Below are 25,939 nucleotides of genomic sequence, written 5' to 3'. Positions count from 1 at the left end.
GTGGTCCCACCAAAAAAGCACCAACAGATCTGACGGTGGACACAACCCCAAGAAATCGGATGGCACCTCGAAGTATCACACCACCTAAAATGTGCGAAACTTAACTCGCGATGGATGGTAGTTTCATCACCCCACATTGGCCACGTGGCGGAAGTCTAATGGTATTGCTCCCATAAAAACTAAACCACTTACCATCCTAAATGTGTGCGATCACCCATAAACCGCTTTATCCTGGTTTTCCGATTGGGAAGAGGAATGGAGGGGAAACGTCTTTGCCGGGAAACAAGAACCGCTTTAGCCCAGACACTCCTTTCCCAGAACAGGCAATGGAGACCACCATAGACTGTGGGTAGAACTTGATTAGCAATCTGAAGAGGAAGGGGCCTGGTCACTTTCCACTAGGTAGAAACCAGACAACTTTGAACCTGTTCGACTTTCCAGAGCCTCCCCTCGAACTGTGATCGAACTTGATTAGACATCATCATACAGTCTCTTTCCTTCGGGCCCAATGTTTGAAAATTTCTCTATCTTCCGCCGCTTGTGCCTAACAAAGAGCTTTTACTCTTCCCAGAGACATTTCCTTCTAGTTCATCTCAAATCTGTTTTCAGTATTAAACGCTCCTTGATTGGCAAGAGTATTCGCTAATTTGTTGGCTTCTCTTCTAACATGTTTGAAACTAACAATTCTTAGACTCTGGATATGTTTCTGTATTCTTTGATACACTTGTATTAGTCTCCAATGTTTTGAGACCTTCTCCGGTGCTGCTCCACAACTGATTCTTTTAACTGCTTTTATAGATATTTTTGAGTCTGCGTCTATGATGACGTTTGAGCTATGATTTTGGTTCAGTAGTTCCCGAAATTTTTCTAAGGCCATTAATTCAGCGATGTTATTTGTAGCTTTACCTAAGTGGTAGTGGAAAATGAAGCTTATAATTCCATCTTCATCTCTTAACACCCCTCCATAACCAGCTATTCCGGGGTTGCCTTTCGAAGCCCCATCTATATTGCATTTCAGGTAGCCTTTCGGCGAGGCTGCCAGAAATCCTTTTCCTTTCCTAAATTTCCTTCTTTCCTTCTGAGTCCATTGATAATGGTTTCTTGCATTACTAGTTGCCTGAGGGTTCTCATCTCATTTATAGTGGGTGAGTTTTTGGGAAGATTGCGAACAGTTGTACCAACTGTCTCTCTAATCTGCTTCAAGATCAGATCCAACATTTGAAGAGGATTGGATTTTTCTTCCTTGAAAATTCTTGTATTCCTTTCTTTCCAAACATTCTAGATGATGAAACTAGGTGTAAAGGCCCAGTCCAGATTGAGAATCTCATTCTCCCAAAAGTTCCTTCTCCACTTGATCAGGGTGTTTATGATAATTTCTTTATCTCGATCTATCTGTTGAAAAATGGTTGCAAAAGAGTCCCACAACCATGTGGTAAAGGTGCAACTGTTAAGAATATGCTCCATTTTTTCCTCTTGATCTTCACATAGCTAACATCTAGAGGGCCCAACAATACCTTTCTTTCTAATGTTGTCCCAAGTTAAGGTTTTCTTATGGTGAACTAGCCACATGAATAGCTTGATTTTCATCCACCCTTGTTGGCTCCAAAGTTGTTGCCAAGAATTCATTGCAGTGCTGGAATCCAGGTTTAGGAGAATCTTCTTAGCTTCCTTAAGATTAAAGGAGCCTTCTTTATCGAGGCCCCATCTTAACTGATCTTGCCCTTCTGTAACCAAGATTTTCCTTTGTTTTAGTATGCTCATAATTTCCTTAGCTTTTATTTTTAGGGGACTGTCCTCACTACAGTCTATGCTTCTCCAATTTCTCCATTTCTTGGAGTTGTAAGTAGGATTCCAGAAATATTTAACTCTGGTTAGTCCCTGGGAGTCCGTTTCCTGCTTGAGGTTTTTATAGTCTTCTTTTAGAAGCATTGGTTCTTGTTGCCATTTGTCCTCCCAAAAGAGAGCAACATCCCTTGCTCTAATTTCCCAGAAACTATGGTCTTGTACTAGGCGTCTGTTTTCCCAAGCTTTATTCCAGATATAAGAGCCCTTTATATTTCCAAAAATTCTAATAAGATCATTAGTTTGCCAAGAGCTTTCATATTTTTCTTTCCAGGTTTTATCCCATTGAGCTTCTAGTTCTTTAACCCATCTCCGCCAGAGTTTGGCTCCTAGTACATTACTTAAGATTTCCTGATCATCTAAACCTAGTCCCTCGTGACTCTTAGGTTTGCAGATTTTATCCCAAGAAACAAGTGCTCGTTTCTTCCTTGTCTCTTCCTTGCCCCAGAGGAAGTCTCTTTGTATATTCCTGAATTACTATAAGACCCCTTTGGGGGATGGGAGAGCTGATAAAAAGAACAACGGGATTGACTGTAGGACAGCCTTTGTGAGAATCAGCCTGCCAGTCAGGTTCAATGATCTGATGGTCCATTTTTTAACTTTGTCCTGCATCTTATTGAGTACCAATTCCCAAATGCTCTTGTGCAGGGGTTTTTCTATAAGGGGAATTCCAAAATACTTTGAAGGGAAGGAATCCCTTTGGAAGCCCAAAATTCTTGAGATATTTCTCTGAATTGCAATGTTAGTATTCAAGAAAAAAAAATTGATTTGGAGAGATTTACTTCCATACCTATGGCCAAGGCAAAAATATTCAGGATTTGTTTGTACTCTGAAGCTTCTTTGATAGTAGGAATTCCATGCAGCATTGTGTCACCCACAAATTGTTGATGAGTCATTGTTTGGCCATTTTCAGTTAATTGAAGTCCCTTAATTTTTCCCAAGTTTTTAGCCTTCTTAATGGCTCTTCCCAATCCTTCCATCATGAGGATAAAAAGAAAGGGAGAGAGTGGGTCACCCTGCCTGAGACCTCTAGAAGGAGTGAAGATAGCTAAGGGAGATCCATTCACCAGAATAGAAAAGGTGGAAGAAGCTACGAGAGACATAACCCATCTGATCTAGTTATGATCAAACCCAAAAGCAACAAGGATCCTCTTGATATAGCTCCAGTTGACTTTGTCATAAGCTTTGACAATATTTAATTGCATGATCATACCGGCCTATTTTTTACTGGTTAGCATGTGGACTGTCTCATGTGCTAGAATGATATTATTAAGAATTTGTCTGCCTTCCACATAACCAGATTGTTCACCTGAGATTAAAGAAGGAAGAAGAGGTTTGAGCCTGCTAGCCAATACCTTGGATATAATCTTGTAATCCACATTACATAAGGCAATGGGCCTAAACTTATCAGCAGTCGAGGTTGAATCCTATTTGGGGATCAGTGAGAAGAAGGAGGTGTTGAGGGCTTTCAGAATAGTCCTATTTCTTCTGCAATCCTTCAAAACATTCAAGATGTCTTGCTTGACAATGTTCCAGCAGGCCTTAAGAAAATCCACATTAAAACCTTCTGGACCTAGAGCTTCACCATTCCGCATGTCCTTGATAATCTCACTGACTTCCTCTTCCGTGATTGGTTTGTTCAGGTTGAAATTGTCCTCTCTAGTCACCAGCTTAGGGATGTTATTTGCAATTTCTCTCATGCATTGCTCCCTGTTTTAAATATTCTCCTTAGTGATACTTCGGAAATGTTGAACCAACACTTCCTTGATATTCTTGTGAGAGGTCTTGAGCTGCGCTTTGTCATTCAAAATCACAAAGATTCTGTTGTGAGCCCTATTGGCTATGGTGGATCTATGAAAAAAAAAATTATTATGATCCCCTTCTTTGAGCCATTGAATTTGAGACTTTTGTCTCCAAAAGCTTTCTTCTTGTTTGCATAAATTCTCCCATTCTTGATGGTGTTTATCCGCTAGCTGACTTTTGTCTTTATGAAAGCCCATTGTGATCAATGCTTGATTGAGTTCCTGTAGTTTGGCTTTCACTGCCTTTTTCTCAACAAAAATGTTGTCAAAAACCACCTTGTTCCATTCTTTAACTCTGAATTTAATCCGCTAAGTCTTTTGTGTAGCATGAACATATTCATACCCTGGATTTGTAGATCTTCTGCCCACCATTTTTCAATGTTGTTAATGAAATCTGGGTGGGAGAGCCAGATATTCTCAAACCTGAAGGGTCTGTTCTTGGGAGAATCAAACCGCTCAAGTTCTAATTGAATCGGTCGGTGATCAGAACCTCCAAAGCGGAGAACCTTAGTTTTTATTTCTCTATTTGCTAGCATAAGCTCCTCGGAGATCAAAAATCTATCTAACTTGGAGGTGACCTAAGCCTCACCTCCTCTTTTATTGTTCCATGTATAGAGGCCATTATGTGTTGCCGAGTCCACTAGATTCATGTCATCAGTAAAGGTTTGGAACAATTCTGAGTCCTTATTTCGTAATCCGGTCTCTCATTTTTTCCGAAAGTGATTTAATCATATTAAAATCTCCTCCCAAGACCCAAGGTATTCATTCATGTCTGCTCTTGAGCTGTGCCAAGGAATTTAATAGTCTTAGTTTTTCATCTATTCTTTGGGGCCCATAAACATTTGTGGCAAGGAAATTGTCCACAACTCCCACTGGTTGAATAATTACAGATAGATAATTTCTTGATGCCTCCGCATCCAAAATACTAACTCTTTGGGGGTTCCATAGAGTGAGGATACCTCTCGCTGTGTTTTCCGCTTTCACTTCAAGAAACTCAAAACTGTTCATCCATTTGCTATGGATTTGCTTTAATTTTTGAATGGAACATTTTGTTTCCTGAATAAAGATGATATCTGGTGATGCTAATTTCATTCTGTGACTTAACATTCTTTGTTTTCTTTTACTGCCTAGACCTCTAATATTCCAAGATATGAGCTTCATAATTATAGATTTGTGAAAGAGTAACTAGTTAGGTCTTTCATCTTACCCAAATCTATCATTAGCTTCCCACACTCCATCAAGAGCTCATTTTGCTTTTTCCTGCCCCTCTTCTTTCCTGTATTTCTAGTTGCTAATCCAGGAGTTGATTTCATAGTTTTCACCCCTCTGTGTTCCTACTTGTGAATACTTTTACCTTTATCCATTCCTCTTTCCTGGGTTTTCCATAAAAATAACTGTTGTATTCTAGAGCATTCTTCTAGAGGTATTGATTCTATTCCTTCCTTGAATCCCTGCCTCGAGAATCCTTACAGATCGAAGTTTTCCTTGTCTAAGATTTCCTGTAATTCATGATCTTCCAAATCTAGTTCGCTTTGGGTCATTTCCTGGTCCATCTCCATTTCTATCTCACTCATAACAGTCGCATTTTGGTGTACAATATCTTGAGATTGTTTTCTATTTTCTTCTGTTTCTTTTTCATTAGGATCTTTCTCCTGAGCTTGTTCATCCTTTGTGTTATCCTCATCCTCATCCAACACCTCAAACCTGTTTTGGCTGACCTTCTGCTTTTTGTTCTGTTGTTGCTTCATTCCCCTTTTTCGCCCTTTACTTCTACCTACCACTTTCTGAAAGCTCTCTGTATCCTTCGAAGTATTGAGGTATTCTTTGTTGTCTACTTTACCGAGAGGGCAATCTCTGAATAGATGTCCATGTTCATGGCATCTACAACATCTGAATGGTATATGCTCATAGTCCATGATTTGCGCCCACTCCTCATCATAAACTTCCAGAATAACTTCATCCGGAAGAGCTTCTGATAGATCCATTTCCACACATATTCTTGCAAAGGAAGTATATTTCCTTCTTCTTCTGGCTTCAGAAACTTTGACAAAACGTCCTAGTTTATTACCAATAGCTGCTAGCAATTCCATTTGCCAATAATCAAGAGGTAGAGAATATAGCCTTACCCATACTGGAACCAAGGTGAAGGTCTCCCGTTCTAGGACGAAGTTCATCATCCAAGGCCTCATATATAGACCAGTCGCTGCATAAAAGTAGGTTCCTCCTTCGAATATTCTGTCTTTGTCTTCGATGTTTGAGAACACCACTATGAAGAATCCCTTTTACCCAAGATGTAGGTCAATGCTTCCTTTGGGTTTCGAGTGATACTTGATCCACGTTTGCAAAGCCTTTTCAGTGGGCCATAGTCCCACGAATTTACAAATAATGGCATAGTTCCCCATGTGTTCTCTGTGCGCTTGTAGAGCAGGGTCATTTAATATTACTCTTGGAGTGATTGCCACTTTAGGTTTGCCAGGTCCCTTTTGCATGTGTTCTCGTAAACCAAGATATTTGTCTTCTTCCCCCTTATCCTTTATGCTGCTATTTGTCTTGGTCTTAGTTCCCTCTGTCCCCTTAGCATTATCTCTGTTTTTTTCCCTAGCCACGCCTTTGTTGTTGCATTCCATTGTTTTGCCTTTGTTGGCAATCGAGTCCTTGTAGGAGGGAGCAGAGCTCCCTCCTTTGCCGCCCTCCATCAGCAACCATCTCTGCTATCCTCTAAATCGTCGCTGCTTGCTCCCGCCTTTTTCGCTCCTCCAAATTTAAGATTCTCTTTCAATTTCATGATAAAAATTAAATGATGATGATGAGGATGATGGTTAAGGTTGGCTAAGACCAAATATTTTTTAATATTTTATTCCTATGCTTAAAAAGCTTGGAGAGAAGTCTCCCCAGCAACTACCAATCAGGTAGGTCTATGCGTCATTCATGCAAATTGACTTTTGTTTCATCGAGCAAAACCATGTCGAGCATACTATATCATCAGTCTTGCGTCAAACTAAATCTTGGATTGCGTTGGTCATGGTAGACGCCAGGTCTGAACATCATCACGGAGTACATCATAGGTTATGTTTATCTAGGCAGACCAGTTGCAAGCGTTTGCTTCAAAACGTATGGATATATAAGCATGGGGCAAGCCTTGGCATTCTTGACGGATTTTAAGCTAGGTCATTATATGAAAATCCCTCCTAGAGCAATGTTCTGGGTACAGGTATTTAACATGGAACTATTTAATTTTGTACCAAGCATACCTTGGCAGGGCAGAGAGTAGAAGTTTCATCAATCTAAAATAGAATTTTCGAAAATTCGATCAAATTTATATTTATTACAAGATTAACTAAAAATCTATGTTTACTACAAGTTTACAGCCATTATTTCTTTCTTGTAACTTTTACTTCAATTGGCGTGCTGGAAATGATTTATAATCCTTGTTGCAGATTGTGGGCACAGTTATTTCAGGGATTGTGTACTTAAGCACAGCATGGTGGATCATGCATTCCATTCCCCATATCTGCGACACTGTTGTATTGCCCTCTGACAGCCCATGGACATGTCCAGGCGATCACGTCTTTGTTGGGTATTTTTAAATGGAGAAAATACCAAAAACCAAATGTTCAAACACACAGAGGCAATGCTCTTTTTTATTTTACTCCAGGATCTTTTTGTGCAGAGGAAGACTTAAAAAAAAATTTCACTGAGAGACAGAGTATTTCACCACCATAAAAACATTCTATTCATTAAAAACTAATACAAGCTTCATCCTCTTTTACTGAGAGGGATTTACCACTGTAAAATCCTTTTTACATTCACTGCTGTGCAAAACAACTTACTGCTGTAATAAAAGTTTACATAAGTTTACTGCTGTGAAAAACAAAATTACACAGACTTACAAAATTCGCTCCACCATTTTCTTTATGCACTGCTGTGCAAAACCACACATGGTGTTTTGCTATTCCAGAAATTACATCACCTGGTTCTTCTCATTTTACACACTGCTGTGTGTTTTTCTTTTTACTGCGCCATCATTCTTTTTACGCTGCTGTAAAAACACTCTGTTTCCAACCATGTGCGATACATCCATTAAAAAAAAAGGGTCAACACACTCAAAACATAAACTTATTACATACGACTTTTTTTAATACATGCCGTATAAAAATATATATAAAAAACATATATTATACGTGCCCATACTTATATTAAAAGCATCTACCTAAAAACTACGAACAACACATAAATTCATTAAATTCTTTCATACGGCGGTCAACCCATAAGTCTTTTACTCCACGCATGAGTTTTAATTTGATGTAGGCCCGTGTGCAGGTTTAATCAATCAACGGCTGAAAGGAGTGGAGCAGATCGAACGGCGGATAACGATATCGGATGGCCAACAAGTGCTGAGCTTTACCACCCGAGAAAGTGACGTTGGAGTACGTCAGGGGTCAACCACATGTCAGCACTAAAATTTCTCGGGTTCAATTGCCGGTTTATTCCCTCGTCGGAAAGCTGGCCCGAGAGAATCCGGTGAACGGTTTCTGGCTTGGTCTGCGTTGAAATTAGATTTCAACACTCCCCTTTAATTTCAACAGCTGGGCATTCGGTCATACCCAGACACTTTCTCAAAAATTCAAAGCTCTTCTAATCAAGTGGCTTTGTCAAGATGTCTGCAACCTGTTCTTGAGTCCTGCAATGTTCCAAGACAATTTCTCCATTGTTCACCAATTCTCTGATGTAGTGAAACCTTGTATCAATGTGTTTCGTTCTTTTATGAAACACTGAATTCTTTGACAAAGCAATAGCTGAGCTATTGTCACAAGAGATCACTGTCGTTTTTTCCTGCCCTTGGCCTAAGCTTCTCAACATTCTTCTCATCCACACTGCTTGACATGCTGCTGCTGTAGCTGCCACATATTCAGCCTCTGCTGTAGACAATGCTACAATGGACTGCTTCTTAGAAGCCCATGAAATGGCTCCTGAACCCATATGAAAAACATAACCGGAAGTGCTCTTCCGATCATCTACACTTCCAGCCCAATCGTTGTCTGTGTATCCAACCAAATCTGAATGTTCTGAGGCATGATATAGAATTCCAAACATTTTGGTACCTTTGACATACCTCAAAATTCTCTTTGCTGCCTGCCAATGTGCCTCCTTCAGCCTCTCCATAAATCTGGAAATCAAACTAACAGCATACATTAAATCAGGCCTAGTTGCTGTTAAATACATAAGACTGCCCACAATGCTTTTATACAAGCTAGGATCAAAATCCTTGCTGCTGTCCTCTCTGCTGAGCTTTAATCCCATCACTGTGGGAGTGATTGCTGCCTTGCATTCTTCCATCTTAAATCTGCTCAAAATTTGATTTACATATCTTGCTTGAGATATAAAAATTCCTTTTTCATTTTGATCTACTTCTATGCCTAAGAAGTATCTCAACAAACCCATGTCAGTCATTTCAAATTCATCCTTCATGACTGATTTAAAATTCTTAATGAGCTGATCATCATTACCTGTGAAAATCACATCATCAACATACAAGACAACAATTAAAATTTTACCATCCTTTTCTTTGATGTAGACTGTGGGCTCTCCTTCACACTTGTCAAATTCATTATCCAATAGATATGAATCTATTCTGCTGTACCATGCTCTTGGCGCTTGCTTCAGCCCATAAAGAGCTTTCTTCAATTTGCACACTTTGTGCTCTTCACCTTTCTTCTCATATCCGAGAGGTTGTTCCACATAGACCTCTTCCATTAACACTCCATTTAGGAATGCTGATTTCACATCCATTTGGTAGACTTTCCATTTGTTTTGTGCTGCTATGGACAGCACTGCTCTCACGGTTTCCATTCTTGCAACCGGGGCGAAAGTCTCCTCATAATCTCTCCCATACTGCTGCTTGTACCCCTTGACAACTAGCCTTGCCTTGTGCCTTTCTATCTTGCCTTCAACATTGCTCTTGGTCTTGTAGACCCATTTCACACCAATGACTTCTTTGCCTTTTGGTAACTCAACCAAATCCCATGTTTTGTTTCTCTCTATGGCATTCATCTCCTCATCCATAGCTTCTATCCATTTTCTATCTTTAATAGCTTCTTCAAAATGAATAGGATCATCAACATGACAAAACAAGGCAAATAAGGAATTCATTCCTTCTTCATAAATTTCACTTAGATTTCTAAACTTCTTACCTCGTTCACTTGGTGTGCAAGTGCTTGAAGATGCACTTGAATTTCCTCCTTGTGGTGTGCTTGGAGAAGCACTCTCATTTATCCTTAATGGTGTCCCTTGTTGTCCTTGTGTTGGCGCTGCTGTTTGGGGATGCATTTCAGCCACCTCCTCTTCATCTTCATCATGAGAGAAACAGTTTTTAACATTCATTGTTTTCTCTATGCTTCCATCCCAAGCTTCCTCTTCAATGAATTGAACATCTCTGCTGACAAAGAACTTCTTGGTGGATGGGATGTACAGCCTGTAGGCTTTGGATTCATCACTGTATCCAATGAATAGGCATTTCTCCCCTTTGCTGTCCAACTTCCTCCTTAGCTGATCTGGTATGTGTGCATAGGCCACACATCCAAAAACTCTCATGTGGGTGACTCCTTGCTTTCTCCCACTCCATGCCTCTTCTGGCACTTTGTTCATGACTGCTTTTGTAGGACACCTGTTCAAAATATAAACTGCACAATGTACAGCTTCAGCCCAATACTCATTTGGCAAATGCTTTGCCTTCAACATGCTCCTTGCCATCTCCATGATGGTCCTGTTCTTCCTTTCAGCTACTCCATTTTGCTGCGGAGTGTACCTTGCTGTAAACTGTTTGTGAATTCCATTTTCTCTACAAAATCTTAGGAATTCCTTGGAGATATACTCACCTCCTCTATCAGTTCTCAAAACTTTTATATGCAGCCCGCTTTGGTTTTCCACAAATGCCTTGAAGTTTTGGAATTTCTCAAACACTTCACTTTTGTTTTTAAGGAAATATATCCAAGTCTTTCTTGTAAAGTCATCAATGAATGTTAGGAAATATAGGCTGCCAGCTAATGATGGAGCTTGCATTGGTCCACACAAATCTGAGTGGATAATCTCTAAGGGTGTCTTTGCCCTTATGCTCTTCCCTGATGGAAAACTTTCTCTATGTTGTTTTCCCAAAATGCAGCCTTCACATAGGCTGTCCGGTTTCTCTATCAATGGTAATCCCTTTACCATTCCTTTTTTGCTCAATAAGTTTAGACCTCCAAAATTTAGATGCCCGAATCTCAAGTGCCATAACCAGTTCTCATCCTTTGGCACGCTTTGGAAGGCCTCTTGGGTGACTGCTGCCATTTCACCTTTGTTTTTCAAATCTGCCCTGATCTTGAGAGGGAACATCCTGTTCCTTGTCATCTTCACTTCAGCAATGCATCTTTTGCTGGGTGGTATATCCATGATGGTGCACACATCATTTACAAAGTAAACATTGTAACCCTTTTGGATAAGTTGTCCAACACTCAAGAGGTTACATCTCATTCCGGGGACATAGTAGACATCTGCTATGGTTTTCCTTTCTCCTTGTTTTGTAAATATTTTTACCTCTCCTTTTCCCATAACAGACACTTTACTATCAGTTCCTAGTGTGACCTCTGACTTCAAGTTTTGATTTAAGGCTGAAAAGAGGGCTATATTCCCTGTCATATGGTTGCTGCAACCTGAGTCTAAAAACCATATGTCCTCACTATGTGTTTCAGCCATGTTACAGGCTAACAGGACATTATTTTGACTGCTGTTTTCTCTTGTAACATTTGCATTTTGTCTGCTGTTCATATCATGTTGTTTCTTTCTACAATCACTTGCATAATGTCCATACTTTTTGCAATAATAGCATTGAACATTAAATTTATCATACCTTTGTCCTTGAGCCTGATACTGATCTCTTTGTTGGTTGCTGCCTTGACCTTGGTTCTGATTTGGATTGTTGCCTCTTCCTTGTGCATTTGATGGGCTGTTCCTTCCACCTCTGTTCTGGCTTCTGCCTCTTCCTCTTCGGTTTCCTCTGCCTTGACCTCTTCCTCTTCCAAAGGACATCTGGGTCTTGAAGGCTTGCTCAAGAGATGAGTTTTCATTCCTACTCAACCTCTGCTCATGTGTTATCAGTGATGCATGTAGCTCATCAACTGAGTAGCTTGAGAGATCCTTTGTCTCTTCGATGGTGGTGACTATGGCATCAAACTTTGAGGGTAAGACCCTCAATATTTTCTCCACAATCCTTCTATCTTCAATGGTTTCTCCATGACTTCTCATTTGTGTGATTACACCAATCACATGAGTGAAGAATGAGTCAATGTTATCTGACTCCTTCATGCACAGATTCTCAAAGTCCTTTCTCAGCAATTGTAGTTTTGCTGTCTTCACTCTCTCCATGCCTTGATAGGCTGTCTTAAGGGTTTCCCATGATTCATTTGCTGTCTTAGCTGCTGCTAACCTTGGAAATACACTCTGGTCTACTGCTAGATACAACAACATACGGGCTTTTGAATCCTTCTTTCTATTGCTCTTCAGCTGATCTCTCTCTCCCTGAGTTAATGCATTGAACTCAGTTTCATCTGCTGGTTCTTCAAAACCTTCCTCAACTATTTCCCATAAGTCTTGAGAGGCAAACAGGGCTGTCATGGTTATTGCCCAGTAGTCATAGTTTTTCCCATTAAACTGTGGGAGCTGGGTGTTAAACAAACCCATACCAGTGCTTGTGCTGGCCATTCCTTGACTGTGTATTTAAAAAACTGACTGTCTCTTCAATAACAAACAAGATAGCTATGAAGAATACCTGAATCCTTTGTTGTCTGAGTCTTCTAACTGCCTGAGAAGTTTTGCTGCAGCAACAACCTTCTCCCTTCAGCTTCTTTAACTTCTTTAAAGAGCCTGAGCCTGCTCTGATACCACTGTTGGGTATTTTTAAATGGAGAAAATACCAAAAACCAAATGTTCAAACACACAGAGGCAATGCTCTTTTTTATTTTACTCCAGGATCTTTTTGTGCAGAGGAAGACTTAAAAAAAAATTTCACTGAGAGACAGAGTATTTCACCACCATAAAAACATTCTATTCATTAAAAACTAATACAAGCTTCATCCTCTTTTACGGAGAGGGATTTACCACTGTAAAATCCTTTTTACATTCACTGCTGTGCAAAACAACTTACTGCTGTAATAAAAGTTTACATAAGTTTACTGCTGTGAAAAACAAAATTACACAGACTTACAAAATTCGCTCCACCATTTTCTTTATGCACTGCTTGTGCAAAACCACACATGGTTTTTTGCTATTCCAGAAATTACATCACCTGGTTCTTCTCATTTTACACACTGCTGTGTGTTTTTCTTTTTACTGCGCCATCATTCTTTTTACGCTGCTGTAAAAACACTCTGTTTCCTCCCATGTGCGATACATCCATTAAAAAAAAAGGGTCAACACACTCAAAACATAAACTTATTACATACGACTTTTTTTAATACATGCCGTATAAAAATATATATAAAAAAACATATACTAGCATTTGCACCTTATGTTGCAAAAGAAACGCCGTAAGGCATAGAATGGGGAAGAATAGCATAGAGTGGGGAAGAATAGGTAATCAAATTCGTCAAAATTAAGATTAAATTGATCTATTAATTTTTCATTTACATACACTGAAATCGTATGCAGCATGGGATAAGAATCTCAAGAATCTCAAGTTATCATTCAGATAAATTTCTATAGTCCATGCTCTATTTTAAATATTTTACTCTTTTGTCATAATTGGAAGAATCTCAAGTTATCATTGAGATAAATAAATCTCCATAGTACATACTCGTTATATATATATATATATATATATATGAATGAAGATCTCTGCTATGATTTATATTAATGTGGCAATGCCATTTTTCTCTCGCAAAGTTGCATCCATTGGTTTTATTAAGACATTAAAAGAATCTAGCTGCTATGGTTTGTTATGATCGATGGGTTATCTTTCAGATTATACTGTAGATGATGTTAGATACATTAAATCATTTTGAAATAAACACGGAAAAGAACTCGAAACCTGCTAAATAAATAAATATGTTACATCTTTGTAGTTGCATATTTAAAATGATAAAATAAATATCTTACATCTTTGTAGCTACATATTTGAAAGGATAAATGAGAATTCGAAAATATCGAGGGCATTGCCCACACTTCAAAAGATAACAACAATTAAAATTGCCTCTGGGGAAAATTTTATTAACTTGTCGTATGCTTAGGGCCAATGATCTTCACATTCAATCTTGCTTAAAATGAACCAAATTTTGATATACATCATGGCCTAAAATTATGGTTTAAAACCCTATGTATAAGGAGGATAACTTTTACATATGAATTGAGAAATGGTGCAGATGCATAGTTGGATCTTGTCAAATTTTTCCCTATTATATTGGTTCCTTTTGTTACAAAAGGAAGCTTCACTGAAATATTTTGAACTTAGTATCCATATCACTTTTCTAATAAGATCTCCTTCTAGAGTGAGTTAATATGTATAAAAAAGTAACATGTCTTATCCTTTCTTCAAAAGAGATTCTTACAACGCCTTACTATTATGTCAGTACAATATCATACTAGCTATAACATCAACCAAAACCATGCCTGAAAGAAATTCTGGGTAGAAAGGAGCATGTGGAACTTCAACCCATTTCATGATATTTCTAATAGCCAAATGAAACATTTCTACCATGGTAGGTCATGGTAGGTCATAGGGAGTGGGATTATTCACATGATTAGAATCCAATTTATTTTTATTTGTAGTAGATATCCTTGTAGGCTAATAAGGACTGTGTAGAAATCCAATCACCAAATTAGTGCTCATCATGTGGGGTTGATTCCATCATGGTTACTCTTCGAGTGCCTCTTAAAAATATGTAGGTACTTGACTTCAATTGAGGATATGAAAGTGGGAACATGCCAAGCCATTTCAATCAATTAGATAACCTCCCTTCGTGGTAACTAAAACTCTAAAATTATTTCCGTTGACTTGAACAAACCCAATGTTACCTCTGCTTTCAAGAACAATTGTCACAGTATTTGGTTTCATTTCATCAAAAGATACCATATTAATTTAAAGTATCCATGAAAATAAACGCATAACCAAAAAATTTTCTACATCAATCATCAACAAATTTACTCATTTAATGATTGCATAATATCATTTCAGTAGGAAGCCCACAAACCAACATTACTGAAAAGACAATAAAGATTACCGATGTATACTTTAGCTTGCACAAAACTATACTAATAGAAGGATCCTTTAGGCAAAATTTGCAAGTTTTTCTCTGTTCAAGAGTGGAAAATGTGCCAATTAAGTCTACAATTGGATTCTAGAAATAAAAATAAGGTAGGGTCAGTAGGTGACAACATCATGGTAGTTTCCTTTTCACCTAAGTGAATGAAGCTAGAAGAAGCCAATGTTTACATTTATCCTTGTTGATATTTATGTTATAAAGCAAGGAATCATTGAGAAATAGCCACAAATATCAAGGAACACCAAGATTTTGCAAAAGTACTGATATTGATATTTTCCCACCTTTGTTTGCACTAACTGAAATGTGTGATCCATGTTACATTTCCTATTTTTTTGTGATTGATTGCTTGTACTGGTTACTACTAGTGTACACTTTTTTTGGGGGATGAAACTCAATGCTCACAATGATGACTACTCTACATTTCTTGGGACTCATTTATTGCAACTATTGGGTATCGTGTTCCCTAGATTTGTTAAATTTGCAAATTTGAGTAGTACACAAGTTTTATTTCTTATAAAATTAATGTAAAATTTAATCTTTTCGACTTGAAATAAATCTTTATACTCAAATATTCATATGATATCACATAAGGATTAAATTTTCTAAAAGTTTGGTTTGGAGACTATTGAACACAATTATCTAAAGTTTTGTTTGGAGACTATTGAACACAATTATCTAGATCTCTCTCCTAATTGCACACATATTCCTGGATAAATGTTAACCTTAAGCCGTGACATGATTTTTCCAAACAAGGTCAAAAGTAAAGTGTACTCACCCACCATGCTACTTAGTTTAAAGAAAATGAGAAGGTCACGATCATAAAGTCACTCCATTGAATGGTCCATGTTAATGAAAGTGAGGATTTTGTAGTCTTTTCGCATGGCTAATTACCTTGAAGATTGTCTTGACTTGTATGTGGTTGGGAAAAGATGGGGAAAATAATTAGGTACAATCAACCAATGCAATATCAGAAGGCACTCACACAGGAGAAAATGCATTTCTGTTTGGTGAAATGTATTTCCATGTATGCTACGGCTAGAAATGTTTTGGTTCCATATAATATACGATTGAGCTCATCTAGTAAGTTCGTTCATGACTGCCCAGAAGACTTAGAACAAAGCAATTGTGTCAAGAACATGTGTACACAAAAGAGGTATGGGTGCCTCTGAAGGTAACTTTGGAAGATGCGGAATAGGGGAATGCATCTTCTTAAAATCATTGCATTCTATTACTGTTGTCGGGTCCTGACTGTTTAGGAAGAACTATCAACCTCCTTCGCATATCAATTGAAAACGAAGTTGGAAGACTCCACGTTTATGAAAACTCAAATATTACTGTGAACATGCTTAATGGAAAATCTGCTTTGCGAAGAATTCAATCTGTTATGGATCGCATTCTAGAAATGAAAACCAGATTACATTCCATCTCCTTTACTCATATTTTCCATGAGCCCAACTCCCAGGCAGATTCCTTATCCAAAGGTGGAGTGGACCTAAAACCCTATGTATAAGGAGGATACCTTCTACATATGAATTGAGAAATGTTGCAAATGCATAATTGGATCTCGTCACATTTTTCCTTATTATATTGGTTCCTTTTGTCACAAAAGGAAGCTTCACTTAAATATTTTGAACTTAGTATTCATATTACTTTTCTAATAAGATCTCCTTCTAGAGTGAGTTAATATGTATAAAAAGGTAACATGTCTTATTCTTTCTTGGAAAAGAGATTCTTACAACGCATTACTATTATGTCAGTACAATATCATACCAGCTATAACATCAACCAAAACCATGCCTGAAAGAAATTCTAGGTAGAAAGGAGCATGTGGAACTTCAACCCATTTCATGATATTTCTAATAGCCAAATGAAACATTTCTACCATGGTAGGTCATGGTAGGTCATAGGGAGTGGGATTATTCACATGATTAGAAGCCAATTTATTTTTGTTTGTAGTAGATATCCTTGTAGGCTAATAAGGATTGTGTAGAAATCCAATCACCAGATTAGTGCTCATCATGTGGGGTTGATTCTGAAGATCTTGCTTAACCTTATTATAGTTGGGTGGTTCTATTCATTTTTCATGAATGAGAATGTTCGTTTGTAGATCCTATTATGATTCTTATTTTGTAGATTAATCCCATGAAACCTTCAATGCAATTTAGCTAAGTTGAGTCATTCCAAATTTGATCTCCTCAATTTACTCCAGACACACCTCTCATAGAAGCACTATCTCACATCATTGCAAATTTATTCCTTGTAGAGACAATGATTGATTCCATTGACTATTGCTTGCTAGAAGAAAGCATTATCTCACATCATTGCAAATTTATTCCTTGTAGAGATAATGATTGATTCCATTGACTATTGCTTGCTAGAGAAACATTTGCAATTGCTTTTGAATATTAGTCTGAGTCTGATCACACTCCAGGGTTTCCTATATGGTATATCTTGCTATTTTGTAATCCCTGATTTCATGTAGATACATAAACATCTTGATGACTTTTCTTATAACTATTTGTAAGAAAATTATGGCTTTATTTAGATGTCATTCTAATTTGTGTTTTAATGATGGTTTCTTAGTAATAGATATATGTAAAAGTTTAATGGTAGTTTTTGTTGAAGATGATGTCATTCTAATTTGTGTTTTAATGATGGTTCCTTAGTAATAGATATATTTAATGGAAAATCTGATTTGCGAAAATTCAGTCTGTTATGGATCACATTCTAGAAATGAAGACCAGATTACATTCCATCTCCTTTACTCATATTTTCCATGAGCCCAACTCCCAGGCAGATTCCTTATCCAAAGGTGGAGTGTACCTGAAGGTTGGTATGATCGAGATCTCTGAAGTCAATGATGGAGTATTAATCGATAATCCTTTCCCTTTTTCTTAAGACTACTAGTCTTTGTATTGTTCAAGTTCTTGTTAGTGTTCTACTATTTTAGAAGTTCTATATGGACAGTAAGTGCTTCAAGGATTCGTTCACGACAATCGAAAATGCAGAAAAAGGATAATACTAGCAATTGTCCCAAAAGGTACAAAGAGAGGCCGATAGGATTATTAAATTGGAATTGTTGAATTTTTCTAGAAGAGATGTTGGTTCAAGCCTAACGGATGAGAAATTTGAGCTGGCTGAAGACTTTCTAATTGTTTTTTATTATGGTAAAATTATATTGATAAGTCATTGGTTTTACTTTCAAAAGCTTGAAGGAATTTGAAGAGCAGGTATAGATTTCTTTGTGGGATTTGATCCCAAAATCATTGATTTGTAAATACATACTCAATGAAATGTTAATTGGTTGAAACCCTGCACAAATGTTTGATATAAGCAAATAAGCCGAAAAGGTTGAAAGGCTTAATTGGTTTGTAGAAAACCTTGTTTTCTTGGACTGGATCATTGTGCAATTACTTTTCTTTAGATGTTTTGTTTATATCTATATTACAAGGAACACATTGAATGTCTTATTTCATTTTAGAGTAAGTTAATTACCCAAAATCAAGAGGTTAAGTTAATTACCCAAAATCAAGAAACCTCTATAGATGGCCAAGCATATACAAGAATATACGAAGCTTGCTAAGGCAATAACCACCATGACTATTCTCTACCAATATATTTCATTGAAAACCATAATTGTATATTGCATTTAGAAAGTCAAAACATAATATTAGAAAACATGTTGATATATTGCTATTAAAAAGTTAATTCCATTAGAAACCATGATATTATTATTATATTTTATAAAGAATAATATACATATATAGAATGATACTACATTGAAAACCATAATTGTATATTGCGATTAGAAAGTCAAAATATAATATTCGAAACCATGCTAAATATGACATTACAAACCTTGAATGTCAAAGGGAGAACTTAGAAGTTGGAAATTAAATGACCACGGCCATTCTGAACACCATGTCTATAGAGACGTTAAAAAACCATGGTCAATGCCAAATTAGGAGGCACCATGGTCAATGCCAAATTAGGAGGTCGGAAGGCAAAAAAAAAATAAGAAAATACCAAATCGTTGCTAACATTACATGTAGCAAGAATAATAGAAGCACTTCTTCCCCATGGATGCCTTCCTGATTGTGATCTCACGCTGGCCTGAAGACGGCCATGCCTAAAGACGACCATCTAAACATGATCTCACGCTGCCCTGAAGACGACCATGCCTGAAGATGACCATCTAAACATGAACACACACGCTCGCCTTAAAATAACCATGCCTGAAGACGACCATCTAAACATGAACACGCACGCTTGAAAGGAGGAACAACACACCAGACACTATTCAGATCAGCTAATGAAGTGAAGCAGTGATATATTGGAAAGTCTCAAAGATGCCGACTTGAACAACGTTTCATGAAGGACAACATAAAACCGATATCCCAACTCATTCATTTCATTATCCCAACTGATTCATCTCATGATAAAACGAGAAAATCTAAACATCTTTTAACAAATATAACACCTCAATTGGAGGAGAAAGGAGCTGCTAACATTGTCACTAAAATCAATGGTTTCAACATTTCCCATTTAGCAAAGTTTTTTGGTGTTTATGCTCCTTTTCTCTTTGACATTTCATAGACATAGCTATGTAACTAATGACATTATTTTTCATTCTTGACCAACAATATTGATTTCTTATGATTGCAATAGTCTTCTAGTAACTACTATGTCGAACATATGGAACATTACACATTTTTTTAATGCTAGCTTCCTTAATTAATAAAAATTAGGAACATACACTTTTTTGGTATACATAAGCATTCCATCTACTTTATCTTTATCTTGTACTATCTATATTTATGTCAGATTTTCCATATTTTCAACACACATTGTGGTAACAATCTCCAAATCAACACTGCAATAGTCTATCTTCTAGTCTATCTTCTAGTAACTAGTATGTCCACGCATGAAACATTACAATTTTTTTTAATACTAACTTCCTTAATTAATTAAAATTAGAAACATACACTTTATTCTATACATAAGCATTTCATCTTCCTCTATCTTATACTATCTATATTTATGTCACATTTTTCCTATATTCAACACATACACTATGGCAACAAGCTCCAAATCATTACATGTAACTACTTAAATATAAATTCATAAATTCATAACAAATCACATATCTATTTTAAATAAAGAATCCACAAAATCTCTCTTTAAATACATGTGGAAACACCACATAATTTTTAAATACATGTGCAAACACCACATAATTTTCATTTGAATTAGTAATCTTCAAAATGAGTGCACTAGCATTCAATTCATTAATAGTTGCAAACTTTTTTCAAACTTTAATATCCATTCAATTTAATTCCCTTATTTTTATAAAATATAATAAAAAAGTTTTATAAAATATAATAAAAAAGCAATGTTAGAAAATCTTTTTATGAATCTCTTATACTATCTAGCTGCAAGCCCATGAATAACATTATTTAAAATTGTTAAAAAATAAATTTAATACTATTCAAAACTATGTATAATTAATTACATTAAAAAATTTAAAAATTGGAACTACAACGAAGGAAAACCTTCAAGCTTTCAAGATTTCTCCGCAGACAGTCGGTTATAAAAGAAAAATGTAACATAAATTTCCAAGAATTTTGACTAAAATTAACGCAACCTTCTTTATTATGTGTCCTCAAGCTTCTTTATTATATTTTCTCATCCTAAACGTTCTTTTTAAAAGAAAAATGCTGCATCTTTTCATTAATTTAAACTAAACTGCGTTCTTGATTTTTTTAAAATTTAAATAGAGGTTTTGATAGAAAAATGCCAAATAATTTTTCAATAAAATGTTTGATAATTTCTCAGGAAATTTAAACTGAAACGAACAGAAGCTCTGAGCTCTCTAGTTTTTACGCGATAAAGTTAGGTTTCAAAAGAAAAGTGCAGGATAGATTTCAAGAATTTAAACTATAGGAAGAAAAACCTGCAGGCTCTCGTAAGTTAAAATAAATAAATAAATAAAATTGTTCCATAAATCATTGAGAATTTAAAAGGTAAGGAAGGAACATCTGTATTCAAAGTAGATTCTAAAGGAGGAGTGCCGGATAGATGTTGCAGAAAAATTGCCGCTCTCAAATTTTCAAGAACTTAAACTAAAACGAACGATCTCCTGTGTTCTCAACATAAACGGAAAAAAAGGAAGCTCTAACCCCGGTTTTAAAAGAAAATGTGGTATAAGTTTTCAAGAATTTGAGCTTAAACGAACGATGTGATATCTGCATAAAAATAACATGTCAGATAAATTCTCGAGAATTTCAATTAAAATTGCGATATCTGGGCTTTGAGGAGCACGGGCGACCGCGGTCATAAAAGAAAATATCTGGGCTTTGAGGAGCACGAGCACATTAAATTTAACTAAAAATCGTTCTAATCTTCATGTCGATCAAGATTTCGAATCTTGCGATAAAGATTGCAAGGATCTGCAAAAGAAAGAACTTAGACGCCCTGTACCTGTGCAATCTGGTGCGGAAGCGTTGATATTACAGGCCGCAGGGAGCGAGAAGGCGAGGGTTTGATTTATTTGAAAGCCGAGGTAATCGCTGCTACGGAAAAGCTGGCAAAGGCAGTCGGACCTGGCGAGGATGGCAGCGATCGATAAACATCAGTCATTGGTTGGCTGTGCGCTGGTGTTATTATTTCCAGTAATGTAGTCTACACATGGTAATATACTTATGAGGGGGGTTGTGCAGTCGGGAGAGGAACAGGGCGGCTGTGAAGCGGGTTCGCCGACGCTGCTTCCTGCTGCTGCCATGAAGGCCACCACGCCCATGACTACCATTAAGAACTGGCAATTTCTGCCACCCAGCGTCACAGTGCTGATAATCTCGACCGTCTATTCTCTAAAACAAATCGAATCAATCGGTTGCGAGGCGGAAATTTGGGGCTGTAAAGATTTAAAGGTTACCGGACTACGAACTACAACAGAGGGCCTTGCGTTGTTATTCACAAGATCCAGCGCTATTTCCATGGCAGAGTTACCGCATCCGACGACGAGAACTTTCTTGCCTTCGAATTCTTTTCCGCTTTTGTAATCAATCGAATGGATAACAGTTCCTGCAAAGCCTTCCAGCCCGGAAACGTCTGGCACGCATTTTTCACCGTTTTCGCCCGTCGCCACAACAAGAAACCTGCTGAGATACTCCTTCTTGCCAGATGCGATGCGCAGCGAAGGATAATGAATCGGTAACATAAATAATATAGCCAGATGTCAATTCGACGGCAGAATATATTTCCATCGTGTAACATACAGAATGGACGGCAGAAAACCTTACACAATAACTTATTTCAGTTTTATTTTAGTTTTAGATCAACGATCAAAATTTCTTCAATCGTCTAACATCATAAATCTAGGGTGAACAATAAGACACGGAGGCAGCTGGGTAATTTATCTCAAAAGGAAACGCCTTACGGCATAATTATATGTGCCCATACTTATATTAAAAGCATCTACCTAAAAACTACGAACAACACATAAATTCATTAAATTCTTTCATACGGCGGTCAACCCATAAGTCTTTTACTCCACGCATGAGTTTTAATTTGATGTAGGCCGTGTGCAGAGTGGAGCAGATCGAACGGCGGATAACAATATCGGATGGCCAACAAGTGCTGAGCTTTACCACCCGAGAAAGTGACGTTGGAGTACGTCAGGGGTCAACCACGTGTCAGCACTAAAATTTCTCGGGTTCAATTGCCGATTTATTCCCTCGTCGGAAAGCTGGCCCGAGAGAATCCGGTGAACGGTTTCTGGCTTGGTCTGCGTTGAAATTAGATTTCAACAGTCTTCTACTCCGCTTCTGTAATATGGGGATTAGTTGGACCCAGAAGGATTTTTGGAAATCTTGGTGAATATGGAGCAATCAACTGGTTTTTCTTAGTAGGAGCAATAGCTCCAGTCATAGTGTGGTTGTTTCACAAGGCATACCCTAAGAAAGAATGGATCAGGCTTATCAATATGCCTATTCTCATCGGAGCCACAGCGGTAATGCCCCCTGCCACAGCAGTGAATTATACAAGCTGGATACTCATGGGATTCATTTTCAGCTTTGTACTCTATAGATATAAGGAGGACTGGTGGAAGCGTCACAATTATGTGATGTCTGCAGGATTGGACGCAGGATTGGCGTTCATGGGAGTCCTTCTCTACTTCTGCTTGGGATATGAAAATATTTCATTGAATTGGTGGGGAGCAAACATAGACGGTTGCTCCCTCGCACAGTGTCCCGCAGCTGAAGGTTGCCCATAGACGAGGCTTTCCAGGAACTGATTTTTCCGTCGGGTGGCAGATGTTGTTGCTTTGTAATTTGATGTTCACGTTCTTATAGTTCCTGTTCACTAGGAGGGATTACCCATTTCTTTTCTTTATTTCAGTCTGTGCATTGGAAGAAGTGATATTACGTTACAAAATGGAATTGTATCTTATGATAATTAGATTTTTACGCCATAGATGGTTATTGTTTTACCATTATATATATATGTGTGTGTTTTTTAGTTAAAAGAAGTTATTGTTATTATTATTAAAAATGAGACGTTGAATTCGTTAGAGCGTGTTTCTTTTATGTTTTAAAGGAAGTCAATTATATTTGAGTGTAATTTTATTTTTGTGAATTTATATTTGTTTATCTTTTTTATCTTTATAGCAATAAGTTAATATTTTATTTATGGGAATTGAACATGTGTGGTGGAGAAGAATTAACCTTCCTCACCACTATATAATCACAAAATGGTATGGTTTTTGGATAACAAGATGGTATGGTTTCTGGATAACAACAGAGTGTGATTAATGATTTTTAAGTTTAATGATTAATATTTTGAAAAGCAAGATTTTGATTTTTGTCCATTGGAAATGAAATTATTGTGGCTGAGAACAATTACCTTTCCTCGCCACCATATTACGACAAAATGGTAAGGTTTTTGGATAACATGAGAGTGTGATATAAGGGATTTACAAGCTTTTGATTTATGTTCATTGGAAATGAAATTATTGTTTTTTTAAATCTAAGGGAATTACTTAGTTATTTGTGGTTTGGTGGGAAGAGTGTGAGGTCTACCTTCCAACCATCCCATCCAACCACTTCAACTTGGAAATGCAACCAATATTTGAATAGATAGAAATTCCATATATTAAAGTCCCATAAGTTATCAAACCCGACACTAATACCATTATTTAACGTTATATATCTATATGTGTCTATGTTACCATATATCAGTCCATTATCAAACATCATACAAAGGACATGCATTCATTTGACCTTACAATCCCAATTTGAAATTTGAATAAGTAAGAAAACTCCTCTTTTTGCTAATTCATATTTTTGTTTAGTTGTCTAAAATTTTGGACTCAACATTCCGAGGAGAATCATATTTTCTACCAATCTAAACACTAGATGCTCACCCCATCATGGTCAGGAAAATGACAATCATGATTCGAAAGTGCAAATGGTTATGAATATATGATTTTCTATGCCATTGCTTCCTTCTGATTTTATTTGATTCTTCTCGCTCATATTTTTGGTACATATATTCTATCCCCAAGATTACATGAATGTTGGTTTTGAAGGGTTTTGCAAATGCTAGTTTTGGTAATACTTAGGAAATTTTGTTTCCTAAAATGTCTTGTTTTAAGGAAGGATTTCAATAAAATATTTTCATTCTAAAGGTTTTCATGTATTATAGATTATCATGGTAGTTTGTGAGTTGCATATAAACACTATTGACTTTTCTGGATGATATTTACTTTTAGATCATTGTTAGAAATAAATGGATAAGTGAGGGGCATATACTTAGTTATCTAATTTTAGTTATAGGAGTATTAGCTAGAGAGGCAGAAAACCTTAGTCTCCTTTACAATTGTTGGTCCCCATTTTAGATGCAATTTTTTTAGATCTTTTTATGGCTCATATTGGGCTTACATGAATAAATAATCAATGGATTGTATTAACTCACGACACTTAATGAAATTAATAAGTCTTAACTATAGAAGCTAAAATTCATGGATACAAAAGATGAATTTTGTGAATAAAGAAGATAAAGTTTGTGGCTGTGGAAATTATTATTTAGGGACATATGAGTTTAATTTAATGGCTGCAAAAGCTCAAGGTGAGGTATTGAGAGGTTACTGATAGTGTGAAAGGTCCTATTTTAGATCAATTAACCTCTATGCCTCCACATAATACTAATAATAAATTACAGAGAATGAAAAATAAAATAAAACAATTATGCACTCCCACCCAACACCTGGTAGAGCCACTCTTCTTGTTGGCAACCAAAGTTGATGAGCCCCAAAAATGGGTAACTTATTGGGCTCATTTTTCCTATTATTCTCGATTAATCCACCATTCTTCATAGTTTATCCATGCTTTTGAGTATATTTATGTTAATTGAATGAATGAGAATAGTCACTTAAACATAAAGTCTAATACGTGCTTATTGCAGATTCTTGGACATCTTTTGGACCAAGGTCAAGCATTTATGCGCTAGTTGACAGCCAAATACGAGGGAACAAGGCTGAGAATTAGTAGGAAGGGTGTCTCCTGTACTAAATTTCCCCTTCCTAGAGTTCTCCACCATCAGTTCGAAATTCAGCAGCCCACCAAAGATGATTTCCAAGGGCAGCCGAGCAGCTTTTGTGAAGTGGTTGATTACTTGTAGTTTTGAGCAGCCAAGCCCCTTGAGTTAAGGAGGGTTGTTAGAGGTCCTTGTGGTGCATAAGTAGGAAGGCTTCTAGCCTTGGTAGTTTAGCTCTTGAACAGTTGTATTTCGCACTTTATTGTTGCTATGCCTTTCAGCTCATTTTTGAGCTTTTGCTGTAAACATTTTTTTGGGACATGCTTACTTTTTTAGTAATGGAGATCAGTTTCACTTTGCACCAGCTCTAAGCTTCTCTTAGGAGGTTGTACCTCTTAGTATTGGGCCCAACCCAAGTGCCAGGACCTCATTTGTGTACTTTTGTGTGTTTTCTTTGCATTCATAGAA

General features: G+C 37.0%; 1 pseudogene; it reads left to right on the top strand.

The window, feature by feature from the left end:
* Positions 1–23,210, top strand: part of LOC149194997 (oligopeptide transporter 7-like) — an 81,184-nt pseudogene extending 57,974 nt beyond the window's left edge.
* The last annotated feature ends 2,729 nt before the right edge of the window (positions 23,211–25,939 follow it).

The sequence above is a fragment of the Pinus tabuliformis genome, chromosome 2_2, assembly GCF_031772625.1.
Source record: "Pinus tabuliformis cultivar Carrire ecotype Pingquan chromosome 2_2, CPIR1, whole genome shotgun sequence".
In the NCBI taxonomy this organism is placed as follows: Eukaryota; Viridiplantae; Streptophyta; class Pinopsida; order Pinales; family Pinaceae; genus Pinus; species Pinus tabuliformis.
This window is presented reverse-complemented; position numbering and strand designations above follow the sequence as displayed.